An 11,216-nucleotide genomic window follows, 5' to 3' on the forward strand; every position below is an offset into this window, starting at 1 on the left:
GCCACACCCGGCTGTGCTCAGGGGTTACTTCTGGCTGTCTGCTCAGAAATAGCTCCTGGCAGGCACAGGGGACCATATGGGACACCGGGATTCGAACCAACCACCTTTGGTCCTGGATCAGCTGTTTGCAAGAAAAAGGCTACTGTGCTATCTCTCTGGGCCCATACAAAGTTAATTTACTCCCTAAGCAGACAAGCACATTTAATTATCTGCTGTGATGGCTAGACTTCATTTAAAAAGAGTCTGGGACTAATAGTGGGTGGAAAAAGAAAAGATTTGGATGGGAGCTTTCAAATAATTGCTCCATTAGAACTGGTTTATTAACTTTTGCTATTAAATGAATATATCTACGGTTTACTAACCTTCTTTTTGTATCCAAATGCCTACACAACTTTCAAAAATCATGCTAGACAGCCGTGCTTTTAAAAGACTGCCCTTTTTACAACTATTTCTAGAATAAAGTTTCTTTATAGGTTAAGTAACTGAAGAGTGCAAGATTTTTTTAAAGCTTAGTTTAAAATACTGATTCTTTTTTGGATTATAGTTTTTATTTCCATTGCATCCAGCTAGTTTTGTTTCTTCCTTGTTATTCTCTTAGCATGTTGCATTATATCAATTTTCTAGAGTCAGAGGCATTCTGAGCTCCCATGTTTTGTCTAGGGGTCATGCTAACATACTGTCTTTCTTTTTTTTTTTTTTTTTTTTTGTGGTTTTTGGGTCACACCCGGCAGTGCTCAGAGGTTATTCCTGGCTCCAGGCTCAGAAATTGCTCCTGGCAGGCACGGGGGACCATATGGGGCGCCGGGATTCGAACCGATGACCTCCTGCATGAAAGGCAAACGCCTTACCTCCATGCTATCTCTCCGGCCCACATACTGTCTTTCTGAGTCAAAGTAGTCACACCTTGAGGATGGATTACATGATCACCCTCATTCTAGCTCTTGATATTGTTTTGCTTTTGTTTTTGGGTGACGCTCAGGGGTCACCTGCCTATGTGCTTAGAAATCACTCCTGGCTTGGGGTACAAGATAATTTCTTTTTGGAACTCTAAGTGTTTTAGAAAATCATGCTGTACATATAACCAGAGGCTCCTTAGATTTTTTTTTTATTTTGAAAGAAAATGACTCTACTAGTTGTCTTTATTGTATAAGTAAAATTATGTTTGACTTGACAGGCCTGGATAAATGTCAACATCAAATGCCCAGACAACGATAGGACTTGATGTGTTACGTATTAGTGCACAATCTGTGTCACCCCATCTTTAAAAAGGCCACTTTTGGGGCCAGAGAGATGGTAGAGTGGGTAGGGTGCTTGCCTTGCACATGACCGACCTGACCTGGATTTGATCTTTGTTTACAGCATCTCATATGGTCCCTCAATGCCTACCAGGAGAATTTTCTCGAGTGCAGAGCCTGAGCATTGCCAGGTGTGGAGCCCAAAACAAAGAGAGATGTTTTGAGAGTGACTAATGATCTTGATGGATCAGATATGTCTATATTTATGAGACAAGAAATACATTTTTCTTGAACCTAGTAAAAACATTATACACATTTAGGGATCAGCTTCAGACAGCAAGCAACAAATTCTGTTCACAATCACAAACTTAGGACTCTGAGATCTCAGTTGCCATTAAGGGTCTCCTAAGGCCTTACTTGAACTCCTCCAAAGTCCCATGTTTTCATTTATTTTGGAAACACTTTCATCTGGTAAATCATTTCCTTCCATCTTTAGGTTGCATTTAGCACAGCTCAATAAAACAAATAATACAGTAATGTAACTTCTTCCACAGTGTGGTTTATAGTTATTAAGAAGGTGGTGGGACCCGGAGAGATAGCACAGCGGCGTTTGCCTTGCAAGCAGCCGATCCAGGACCAAAGGTGGTTGGTTCAAATCCCGGTGTCCCATATGGTCCCCCGTGCCTGCCAGGAGCTATTTCTGAGCAGACAGCCAGGAGTAACCCCTGATCATCGCCGGGTGTGGCCCAAAAACAAAAAAAAAAAAAACAAAAACAAAAAAAAAAGAAGGTGGTTTGAGGCTTGGAAAGCTTAATGCCAATATATTTTTATGACCTGAAACCACCAGATAGAAAAATAACAAGTCAAAGAAATCTTCTTTTTTTTTGGTTTTTGGTTTTTGGGTCACACCCAGCAGCGCTCAGGGATTCCTCTTGGCTTTATGCTCAGAAATTGCTCCTGGCAGGCTCAGGGAACCACATGGGATGCCAAGGATTTGAACCACCATCCTTCTGCATGCAAGGCAAATGCCCCACCTCGGTGCTATCTCTCTGGCCCCAAAGAAATCTTTATGATTAAAAAAGGAAGGAGATAAAGTGCAGAGGTGCAGTGCTTACTTTGCAAACACCAATCTGATCCCCTCCACCATAAGGTCCCCTGAGCACAATGGTTATAATTTACGAATAAAATAAAATAAAATAAAGTTTTTGGGGCCGGAGAGATAGCACAGTGGCGTTTGCCTTGCAAGCAGCCGATCCAGGACCTAAGGTGGTTGGTTCGGATCCTGGCGTCCCATGTGGTCCCCCGTGCCTGCCAGGAGCTATTTCTGAGCAGACAGCCAGGAGGAACCCCTGAGCGCTGCCTGGTGTGGCCCAACCCCCCCCCCCCAATAAATAAAAAAAATAAAATAAAGCTTTTAAATAAAATAAAAGTAAAGCTTTTAGAAAGATCAATTTGCCACAAGAAATGCTTTCTGGGGGCCAAGAGATATACACTGGGTTTGATTCCTGGCATAACATGATCCCTTGCCCATCACTGGGTAGAGCACCAGCATCAGTCCTGGGTGTCCCCAGCATTGCAGGGCCTGAGCGGCACCACATCTTCAGGCCCTTGCACAGAACTGCAGGCCACTTGGCAGGTAAGAATAGGTAGGGTTCCTGTGACTTAGCCCTGAACCTGCTTGGAAGCCACCTTCTCCCCAATTTTTTTTGTAACACCCAGTAGTGCTCATGAGTTACTCCTTTCTGGATTTTCACTCAGAAATCACCCCTGGGAGAACCTGACACCAACAACAACAATTGTGTGAAAAAATTTCACCGGAACCACAGAAAATAACTCAGGGGTTGGACAACCTAGTATGCCTGGAGCCCAGCGTTGGTCTTATGCCAGAAAACTTCAGGAGTAAGGTCTTCTTGTATTTAGGCCAAGGCTTTTTTTTTTTTTTTTTTTCCCATTTTCCCCATATTTTGCTGGGCCTATGCGAACAACAACAATTGCCACTCTCACACCCTTATTACTGTATTATTTTTAACTCTTATCCTTAAAAAAAAAAGCTTACTAAAATTTAAAAATAAAAAAGTAGCTGTAGGGCTGGAGAGATAGCATAGAGGTAGGGCATTTGCCTTGGATGCAAAAGGATGGTGGTTCAAATCCCGGCATCCCATATGATCCCCTGAGCCTTCCAGGAGCGATTTCTGAGCGTAGAGCCAGGAGTAACCCCTGAGTGCTGCCGGGTGTGACCCCAAAACCAAAAAACCAAAACAAAGCAAAACAAAAAAAAAGTAACTGTAGTAAAATTCCTGTCTCAGATACAGGCTGGGAATGGGAAGGAGGGAGGGTGGGCATTGGTGATGGGAATGTTGCACTGGCAAAGGGTGGTATTCTGTTAATGACTGAAACCCAACTGCAATCATGTTTGTAATCATGGTGCTTAAATAAAGAGCTTATATTAAAAAAAAAATCACTCCTGGCAGCCTTCTGGGGATCATGTGTAGTGCTTGGGAATGAACCCAGGTCAGCTGTGTGCAAGGCTAGCTTCTACCTGTTATTGCATTGCCCCGGCCCCAATATTTACTGAAGGTTATGTGGGAAGAAAGTCCTCTCTCAGTTTTTACATAGGAGCAGGTAAAGGGCATAAACCTCAGAGTGAATGGTATTAAATGTAATAGGTGGTGGAATACATTTTCTTGGTTTGTTTTTTTGGCCACACCTGGGAGTGCTCAGGAGTTATTCCTGGCTCTACACTCAGAAATCATTCCTGGCAGGCTTGGGGAACCATACGAAATGCCAGGAATGGAACTCTGATCAGCAGAGCTCAGGGGTTACTCCAGACTCTGCACTCAGAAATCGCTCCTGGCAGGCATGGGGGACCATCTGGGATGCCGAGGATCCAACCACCGTCCATCCTGGATTGGCTGCATGCAAGGCAAACGGTCTACCGCTGTGCTATCTCTCCGGACTCTCTCCATGAATTTTGAAGCTGTCCTTCAGAAGACAGGATTCGAGCCAGGTCTGTCCTGGATCGGCTACATGCAAGGCAAATGCCCTACCACTATGCTATCTCTCCGACCCCCGCATCAATATTTTAAGGAGATAGAAGTCGTGCCCTAGGGTTACAGTGGGAAGCCTGTTAACCATCTTGCAATATAGTCAGCACAATGAATCACAGTTTCTTTCACTTGCACAGTAGTCCAGTTTATCTGATTTGAAGCTTCTCTATGGCTCCCTGTTCACTCCTCTTTGACTAAGCCCAGGAATTGATGGGGAATCAGAAAAACTCTAAGGAGGCTCAGATTTTCTGGGTACTCTGCCTCTCATGAGGGAAAGTAGGACTGGGGAGAACACGTATTCTTCCTGCTTTGATTCTGCAGGAATTCTGAATCAGCCACTGCAGCCGTGCTGATGGCCTGTAGATGTGTTTGATCTGAGTAAAAATAATTTGCCGGGCTGTTGTCATTAGTGCATCTCCAACTGGGAGAGCCTTTGTGAACAAACTCACTGAAAGGACTAGAGGCCTTTTGAATGGCTTTTTCAAAATCTATTTTTAAACATGAATAGGTTGGATGCCTGGATCTCAGGGATAGCATTCCAAAGAGTTGTTTTTTTTTTTTTTAACATGGCCCATTATTGTACCACTTTTTCTACCATAAGTGGACCTATTTCTCCAAAGTTCTAGAAGATAAGCCGAAGCCACAAATTCTTTTTTTTTTTTTTTTTTTTTTTTTTGGTTTTTGGGTCACACCAGGCGGTGCTCAGGGGTTACTCCTGGCTGTCTGCTCAGAAATAGCTCCTGGCAGGCACGGGGACCATATGGGACACCGGGATTCGAACCAACCACCTTTGGTCCTGGATCGGCTGTTTGCAAGGCAAACGCCGCTGTGCTATCTCTCCGGGCCCAGCCACAAATTCTTTACCCTTGTGAAAATGCTCTTCTTGTTTGATGCTATTTTCATACATAGGGTCCGCAGTGTAGATGACATCATCTAAAGATGCCAGAGCAATAGCACAGTGGTACAACATTTGCCTTGCATGCAGCTGGCCCAGGACAAACCTGGGTTCGATCCCTGGTGTCCCATATGATCCCCCAAGCCAGAAGTGATTTCTGAGTGCATAGCCAAGAGTAACCCCTGAGGGCCACTGGGTGTGACTCCCCAAAAAAGATGCTCAGTCTCTAGCCCCCACCCCTTTAAAATATTGGATGTTAGAGATTGAACCAGTTGGCCGCATGCAAGGCAAGTGCCCTACCTGTTGTATTACGCTCTGACTTGAACCAGAGTTTCTTTTGGAGAACCACTCCTTCCTCTCTCTCAGTCCTTGCATGTATGATTTTGGATCCTACCTCAGTTCTAGTGTGGGCCCTGGTGGATTTAAGTCACCAACCTGGCCACCTGCTTGGGCCAGGAAAAGGAGCGTAACACGGTTAGAATGGGATAGGAAGGTATTTGTTGGATCATCTTGCTTCCATATCGGAGAAGTTGCCAAAGAGTAGCAGTTAGCATAATATGAGAACAAACTGCAAAACATAAAGAGAAAGAGCTATTCCTGGTGTCATAACTTTTACCCCAAATCACATTGCTCCTGAAACCACACTGCCACTGGGTATTTTGGGTAGAAGAGCCAATACAGAGAATTTATTATGAAAATAATTTGATGGGGGCCAGAGAGATAGCATGGAGGTAAAGCATTTGCTTTGCATGCAGAAGGACAGTGATTCGAATCCAGGCATCCCATATGGTCCTCCAAGCCTGCCAGGAGCATAGAACCAGGAGTAACCCCTGAGCTGTCAGGTGTGACCCAAAAACCAAAACAAAACAAAAGAAGAAAATAATTTGATGTTAGGGAGTGTTGGCAGGGGGAGATAATTTTGTTGGTTTGGTTTATTTTTGTGATATGAAACACACAGATGCTTGTTTGATCTGCTCTACTGATAACATGCTTTGGATGTTCTCATTTTTAGGAAAGTGCTTAAAGCATAAATCCAAGTTATAAATTTTTGCAGGGGAAATTGGGCCACACTCAGATATGCTTGGGACATGTTTCTGGGTCCTCATTCAGGGTCACTTCTGGTGATGCTCAGGACAGATGCAATGCCAGTGATTGTATGTCATTTGCACATAAGCCAAGAGCCTTATCTACTGTACTCTCTCTCATGCCCCTATAATAATTCTTTAATATAACCACTTACTACAAAAAGCACTTAGCACACATTGCTGACAAAAGAGCTTCATGTTATTTGAAAATTTGAAATACAATTTTTTCAGTCTTTAATCAAAACCAAGTGCCCTAACTACTCTAGACGTTCTCCTTTGTTATAAACACTCTTAAAGGTAGGTCACTTGTGCTATCATGTGGGTCCGGCAAAGAAAGAGACACAAGAAATTAAGACAAGTTAAATAGGCTAAGTGTGGCCAAGGAAGTTCTCATTGTAATAGAACTGGGTCAAAATCAGAGGACTCTATTGTATTATAGGGTGGAGGACAGAGTCCAAGGCCATAAAGGGGCTCAGATTTTGCAGAAGGTGGGGTTCCACTTACCTAAACTTATAAAAGGTTGTTGGTTGGATGGCTAGGCCCAGGCAGGTTTGCAGATGCTAGGAAACAAAGGCCTTCCTCTGGAAGTGGTGGTATGTGCTTGTGACAGGGAGTGAGTGTTCCCTAGTGGGCAGCACATTTTGGTTCTAACATCATGAGGACTGGGGAGATAGAAAGCTAAAAAGGCAGCAAGCTGTGGTCCCAGTTGCATTCCAGTACCACATGGAAATACTCCGCATTCTATCAGAATGGCCTTGGTGACTTGCTGGGAATGACCCCTAGGTTTCCTGAGTTCTGCTTGCAAGATACCCCCCCCCCCAAACCCTTAAAAAGTGCATTGCCAAAGTGCATCTACCCTGTCCCAGAAGTACTGTAGCCATACAGGTTCTGTCAGATGTCTAAAATGCTGGACAGTCATCCAAGATAACTCAAGATGGCAGAAGAATCTCTGCTTCTTCCATGATCTCTCCAGATTCTGTATGGAAAAAGCTTGGGTGGCATCATGTTCTCCATACAGAAGACATGCTTAAAAGATTCCTGCTGGGGCCACGGATGCACCTAAATGGTAGAGAATCTGGCATGTATGAGACCCTGGGTACTATCCGAGGTATAAGAACAGGGAGGTAGAGAAGAAAAGGAGGTGGAGAACACTGTAGTTCAGAACATGTTAAATTGAGGAACAATGTATTGATAAGAAACACATGGGCCGGAGCAGTGGCGCTAGAGGTAAGGCCTCTGCCTTGCAAGTGCTAGCCAAGGAAGGCCCGAGGTTTGATCCCCCTGCATCCCATATGGTTCCCCCAAGCCAGGAGTGATTTCTGAGCACATAGCCAGGAGTTACCCCTGAATGTCAATGGGTGTGGCCCCAAATAAAAAAACAACAAGGGCCCGGAGAGATAGCACAGTGGCATTTGCCTTGCAAGCAGCCGATCCAGGACCAAAGGTGGTTGGTTCGAATCCCAGTGTCCCATATGGTTCCCCGTGCCTGCCAGGAGCTATTTCTGCGCAGACAGCCAGGAGGAACCCCTGAGCTGTGGTGTGGCCCAAAAACAAAAACAAAACAAAACAAAAACAAAACAAAAACAACAAAACAAAACAAGAAAGAAACACAGTGATGATCTGTTCTCACTCCTTGCTGTTCTGAGTTAAGGTTTTCCTGAAAGAATTGGACAGAGTTTGGAAAGATCTTTCCCTAGAGGGTGCTTTGTGTGCTGGAGTGAGGCAGGAAAACTTTGCACTCAGCCAAGGTACACTCAACCTCTGTTATAATGCTAAGGTGTAGAGAGTTTCCTTCAAATGATGTCATGCTGTAATCTTTAGGCCTGCTGATCTCTCTACTCTTTTTTTTTTTTTTTTTTTTTTTTGTTTTGTTTTGTTTTGTTTTGGGCCACACCCGGTGGTGCTCAGGGGTTACTCCTGGCTGTCTGCTCAGAAATAGCTCCTGGCAGGCACGGGGGACCATATGGGACACTGGGATTCGAACCAACCACCTTTGGTCCTGGGTTGGCTGCTTGCAAGGCAAACGCTGCTGTGCTATCTCTCTACTCTTGGAAAAGATTGGCTTTGTGGTTTTTTTTTTTTTTTTTTTCAGAATGTCAGCATAATGTCCCACATTCTCTTTCTTTTTTTTTTTTTTTTTTTTGGTTTTTGGGCCACACCCTGTGAGGCTCAGGGGTTACTCCTGGCTATGCGCTCAGAAGTTGCTCCTGGCTTCTTGGGGGACCATATGGGATGCCGGGGGATCGAACCGCTGTCCGTCCTAGGCTAGCACAGGCAAGGCAGGCACCTTACCTCCAGCGCCACCGCCCGGCCCCACATTCTCTTTCTATTCATGGTTTTGTTGTCCTTGTTTTGGGTTGCCACACCTGGAGATACCTAGGGACTGTTCCTGGCATTATTCCTGGGCCAGGTGGTCCTGGGGATTGCCAGAAGACAAGGCAGACGCTGGCCTGTTAAGCTTCATCTCTGGCTTAACAGTGTGACTTTTTAAAAAATTTTTTTTGGTTTTTGGGTCACACTGGGCGGTGCTCAGAGGTTACTCCTGGCTGTCTGCTCAGAAATAGCTCCTGGCAGACACGGGGGGACCATACGGGACACCGGGATTCGAACCAACCACCTTTGGTCCTGGATCAGCTGCTTGCAAGGCATATGCCACTGTGCTATTTCTCCAGGCCCAACAGTGTGACTTTTAAGTGCCAAGTTCTATTTTCCTTCTCCTTAAATCTGGGTGAGCTTAGACTGCTTGAGAAGTCATAATCACTACATGATTCTCAAGGTCTGGCTATTAAAAAATAACATGTTATTATGTTTTTTATTATTATGTTTTTATGTTTATGTTTTTGATGATAAGAAATGAATCTGAATTAGTTCTACTACTCTTTGTAAGTGCTTATGCCTTATCTCCAAGGGACTCCCTTTCTGCCTATCCCCTGGATCTAACATGCTAAGCAAGTTCTGCACCCCTTTGAGCTCTCTCATACCCCTGGGCTGCATTTTAAAGATTCCTGTGGCAATAAAAACCTGTTCAGTATGTTCCCTCTTTAGCTATACATTGAACATCTGCTGATGCTAGGTATGTCTCAGAGGACAAAGTGACCCCTGCACACGTCAGAGCTCAGGATGGCTGGAGGAGAGAGGGACAGTGAAGTGGCCCAAACAGCTTTGATATTCTACACCTTGATGCCTTTCTCTGTCTTAAATCCTAACACTCTATTATTTGCTTATATTTAATCTTTGTCATAAAAAATGAGAATTACCATGTACCTGCCATCCTGTCTGTAGGTTTTCTTCTCTTTTGGGAGACACACCCAGTGGTGGCTAGGGGAATCCTCCCAGTGCAGATCTGGGGTGAGGGCTGTGTTGTGTTATCAGTAAAAGGGGAAAATGCAGTGCCTGGGGTCAGGGCATAACACATGCTCCAATCTCTCTGCTCCATCTTCCTGGTCCCAGTCTAGTTTATTTATTATTATTATTTCTTGGCAGGGGGTACGGTGGGGCTGTCCCATCTGGCAGTGCTCAGGGCTTACTTCTGGTTCCGCACTCAAAATTCATTCGGAGCAGTTCTCAGGGGACAATATGGAGTGCTGGAGATTGAACTCGGGTCAGCCAAGCACCCTACCCACTGCCTGCTCTAATTTATTCTTTTTTTTTTTTGGTTTTTGGGCCACACCCGGCGGTGCTCAGGGGTTACTCCTGGCTGTCTGCTCAGAAATAGCTCCTGGCAGGCATGGGGGACCATATGGGACACCGGGATTCGAACCAACCACCTTTGGTCCTGGATTGGCTGCTTGCAAGGCAAACGCGCTGTGCTATCTCTCCGGGCCCTCTAATTTATTCTTAAATGCAGTGGTAATTTAAATTTTACTGGGGCCGAAGCAGTGGCACAAGCGGTAGGGCGTCTGCCTTGCACACGCTAGCCTAGGACGAACTGCGATTCGATCCCCCAGTGTCCCATATGGTCCCCCAAGCCAGGAACAATTTCTGAGCACATAGCCAGGAGTAACCCCTGAGTGTCACTGGGTGTGGCCCCAAAACCAAGAAAAGTAAAATAAAATAAAAATAACAAACCCCCAAAAATTCAGGGACCCCTCCTTTTTTTTTGTTTTTGTTTTGTTTTTGTTTTTTAGCCACACCCAGAAGTTCTTAGGGATTACCCCTGGCTCTGCACTCAGAAATCATGCCTGGTAAGCACAGGGGTAAGGTGTATAAGGGATGCTGGAGACAAACCTGGGTTGGCTATGTGCAAGGCAACTGCTTTACCCTCTGTAATACCGCTCTGGCCCCAAGGATTTAGTTGTTTGTTTTTGTTTTTTTTTTGTTTTTCGGTTTTTGGGTCATACCCGGCAACCCTCAGGAGTTACTCCTGGCTCTACACTCAGAAATTACTCCTGGCAGGCTTGAGGGACCATCTGGGATGCTGGGATTCTAACCACCGTCCTTCTGCATGCAAGGAAAAGGCCTTACCTCCATGCTATCTCTCCGGCCCCTAGTTTTTGTTTTAATATTATTTAAAATTTATTTGGAGGACACTCTCAAGCAGTGCTCAGGGCTCCTTGGTCCATTTATAGTGATACCTGTTAACTAAGTCAGATAATTTTATATTCAAAGTTAAAGATTCAGTGCTGCTCTGAGGTGACTAAGGCTACACCCTGTGATGAGAGTGGGGGCATATTATGCTGGTAATCAAACTGGAGCTTTCCACATACTGGCGTGCACCCTGGGCCCCTGAGATCTCTTTCTTGTCCAATTTCATTTTTATATTTATCATTAATTTTATAAAATGCAAAGGACAAAGCAATCAACAACACTCTGAAATACCACACCAATCTAAAATCCTTCAATCAAATACTTGAATGAGTGTAGACTTTGGGCTAATATTTGAAAACAAATCTAAAGTCTCACTTTTTTTTTTTTTTTTGGTTTTTCGGGCCACACTCATTTGATGCTCAGGGGT

The sequence above is a fragment of the Suncus etruscus genome, chromosome 20 (genome assembly GCF_024139225.1).
Source record: "Suncus etruscus isolate mSunEtr1 chromosome 20, mSunEtr1.pri.cur, whole genome shotgun sequence".
NCBI lineage: Eukaryota > Metazoa > Chordata > Mammalia > Eulipotyphla > Soricidae > Suncus > Suncus etruscus.